The following is a 3,971-nucleotide window of genomic DNA, read 5'->3' as shown; positions in this document are numbered from 1 at the left end:
CAAAACTTTCTCAAATTAGTTTTGCTCGTTACAGATGATCTTGTGTAGTGATTGTAGTCTTACTTGTTTTGCTTCAAAAATGTTAAAACAGTGAAACTGCCTCCGCTTTTGCGGATATACACATAGTTGTTTATTTTTATTCCTCATAATGACTTTATCACAATCCTAAATTGCCATATGTACACAAAGCATAAAGCACTATGTATTGAATTCAATCATTCTCTGTCATCTCCAATAAATGATTTCATACATAAACCATGCTGGGGACACTTTTCCATTTCAGCACTTCCATCCCCAGACTCTGATACTCCCAAGTGTCATACATGTGACTCGGCGTGACAAATGTTCCTTGAGTGCTCACAGCAGATCCTTTAAAAAGTATTAAGTTGCAAACATCAGTTTTCAGAGACTCTTCAGATGGGAACTGATGTGGATTGCATTTTGCCAGAAAACAATAACTGTACGCATATTTCATCCAAGACGTAGACAGAATAAGACAAAGGGGCAAACAATATTATCTCCTCAGAAGAAAACATCAATAATAATGCAAATATCCTACTTGCTCAAACGTCCTTGAGTGACTGGATCTATACGTGTGTTCATATAAACGTAGAAACTCCTGACTTTTGCATCCGGAGATGTTGATTTGAAACATTGAATGATTGCTTTTTGAGTCTCTCACATACGTTTGTTCAGGCTATGAATAATTTATGAGAATCTGTGCTTTTATTCACCATCAGGCAGATTCATGTTGCTTAAGACCTTTTGGAGTCTGAAGCTCTTGTCACTGCTCTTTACTCTAATGGAGCTGACAGCCAGCAAGTGCCATCCTAATAATAGTCATCAGCCTGACAGGTGGCCGGCTAATAGGAGCTCCATTCCTTGTATGGCTACATGGCTGCCCCTACACGTTTTAACCTATATGGCAGAGGCAATTACAATCCTGTGGAAATTGTATCTAGAGCATTTAAAAGGCACTTATCAGCCACAAACACTGTGACATGACTCTTTAAATAAGCATGCTAATGTGTCAGTGAGCTGTCTTCAGACTCACAGCTCACACAACTGATCTTTATTGGGTAAACACAACGAAAAAAAAAAGTACTGTGACGTATAATGGCACCGTTTTCAAAATGCAAAATATGAACGTTTTGGTAGTGAAAAAAATAAGAACCTATATATTATGCAAGTTCTGGTGGTCAGTAAATGCCAAGTTTATTTCTGTACATAAAATGTGTATAAATGTATATTTTTACCACTATTCTCATTGCTTGAACCCCTTGGTAAAGATAAAATAAAAGGGGTAAATGGGCAATTATTGTAAATATCAATAGCATAATCTGACAATGAAGATTTTTAGGAGAAATAAAAAAACCTTTAATCTTGGTTCACTTGAAAAAGTCCACACTTTTTAGAATAGGTTTTGAAAGTTAATTGTGGGCTTGAAAGTGAAACATTAGTTTTCTTTTGTTTGTGTTTTTTTGTTACTTTGTAATTTTCTGCGTTCCTATAGATATAACTTAACCCCAGGTTCCCATTTCTCTCAAATACACTTCAAAACAGGAAAAACATGTAAGGTGGTTATAGATTTATTTGCATAGGTTAGGGAACTCAAGTCAGTGCAACAACTGGAAAACAACAGGAAGTGTGGCAGCCAAGGCTTAAAGAGGAGACATGCTTATTATGTACAATAAGGAGGAGGAAAATAAAAAATAAAAAATCTATAAAGTTAACTGCTTGAGAACTGCAGCAACATTTCCTTTATGATCAGGATGTACAAAAATAGATTAATTTATTTGCCTATGCCAGGTGTGCTGATTAGTTTTGTAAGCAGACAGATTTAATGTAAGACGAGTTAATAAAACAGGAACCTGCGTAGTCACATGAGGAATAAACTTATGTCACAAACCTCATGGTGTGGTGTCAAAACTTCAGCCACCCGAGGATTTCACCCAGGGGCTCAACTGGCTTCAAATGGCCACAAGCCTGCGGGTGAATTGTTCAAAAGGACTAGCAGTCCTTTCAAAAATGGCTGAGGGGTTTGGAGGGGCTGCTGTGGGGAGATGACTGAGGCTTTACAAAACAGTGAAATGAGAAGAGCTCAGCATGTTCTGGCACTACATTAACCAAAGCAACATCAAACCTCCATTATCAGCCTTCAGACATGGCTGCTGTGATTTATGGTCCATCAACCAAAAGAAAATTGCAATATACCTGAAGAACATCCGAAAATAAGGCTGGAAAAAATCCTGGAAAATAATGAACAGCGAGATTTTCCTCACGGCTGTAAAAAATATATATTGTTGCTCCTCTACTCATAAGTGCAACAAAATCTGTAATTTCCCTCTAAATGATTACATCAATCAGCAGCAGTGAGCTACAAACGTTCACACTGTTTCAGCAATCTCTGTTGAGCTTTAAAGAGGCACCTTGCAGTGCTCACTTCTATGGTTCTGTGGAAACGTTCTGAAACGCCCGATTGTAAGTATTAGCAGGTTTCATAACATCAAGAGGTTCTTTGAACATGAATACAAATCTGCCATACACTTCTCAAAGCCATAAATACAGGCTTTCTCCCAGGAGACTAACATAAGCCACCTTGTAGAAATATTCACACACTTGAAGTTTTTAAAGTGTGGTCATGTTAGATGGAAGCATTTAAACTAATTCATTAAATTGAGGAGCCGTGTCTTGTTAAAATAAGGAAGTTTCTTCCTCTGACAGAGTGTAACTTCTTATCGATGCGGCCTCTCGTTGTCACATGTTGCAATGAGTTTTATGTCGTCATTGCAATATCAATTTATGTTGTTTTTCCAAATTTCAGTGTATTTTATGTGGTAGACCAACACAGAGCCTGCAAAATTGTGGAGAAGATGAAAAACAATACAAGTTTTAAAGCAGTTTTTTGAATAAGGCTGATGTGCATTTGTTTTCAGCTCACTGAACTTCTTACTTTTCAGAACCGCTTTTCACTGCAAATCGATCTACAACTCATTCAAGGGACCAGCCTGGCACATTCAGAAATAGATTAAATGAAAAGCATCTTTGAACACCAACGCACTACAAATTTTTAAAATTGGACATATTTGCAATCCTTTTTTATTAGGTCATTCAAGCATTCATATTTCTATCTAAATCACTCCATCCGTGCACTGGCTGTATGTTTGAAGTTGGTTCTCTGTCCAGTGTTTACATCTCCAATTACTTTTAGAATTTTCTCTATGATTTTTCTTGTCCACATAAAACTGGTGAAAGTGTGACAACATTGTACTCTGTACTCCATTTTTTGGATGATGGACTCCATTTTTTGGATGATGGACTTTGAACATTTTCAACCCTTGGTGTTACAACCCGTAGAACGGAAGTCTGGAAGGGACAGGGCATAAACACAAAACATACTAAATAAATCCAGCAACCAACAAGCTTAAAACTACAGAAGAAAACCTAGCTCAGCGTAAAAAGGATTTATTTTTATAAGTTCAGGGTTTCACGCAGGACTTTGCAGAAAGGAAGCAATAAACTTCTAAAATCCCAAAGCCAAAACTGCAAACAAATACCTCCATCTGACTGAAAATAAAAACTCTTCTTATCTAACGAAGCAGGCGTATAAAGCTTCCTGGCTGGCAACAAAATAGAAGAAAAATTAGTTGGAAGAAGATGAAGGACCATTACCAAACTTCTCATCCAAACAAGATATATTAAATAAAACAGTTAACCAGAACAAAAAGATTTAACCAAAGCATTATTGTCAATGTTTTACAGTCAGCCAAGCCACACATGTTCAATGGGAAAGGATGTAGCCCTGGATGGCTGACGCTTTAATTCAGCCCACTCATAAGGAGGAAGTGACTTCAGCTATGCATCAAGGTGAAAAGAATTAAGGGAAAAAAAAAGATCAATTAACATTTTAGATGTTCTATGATCTAATCCTGCTTTTATGCCAGGGGTGTCAAACTCAATTTCACCGAGGG

Source organism: Poecilia formosa, unplaced genomic scaffold, assembly GCF_000485575.1.
Source record: "Poecilia formosa unplaced genomic scaffold, Poecilia_formosa-5.1.2 Scaffold236, whole genome shotgun sequence".
Lineage (NCBI taxonomy): Eukaryota > Metazoa > Chordata > Actinopteri > Cyprinodontiformes > Poeciliidae > Poecilia > Poecilia formosa.
Note: the sequence above shows the minus strand (reverse complement) of the source record.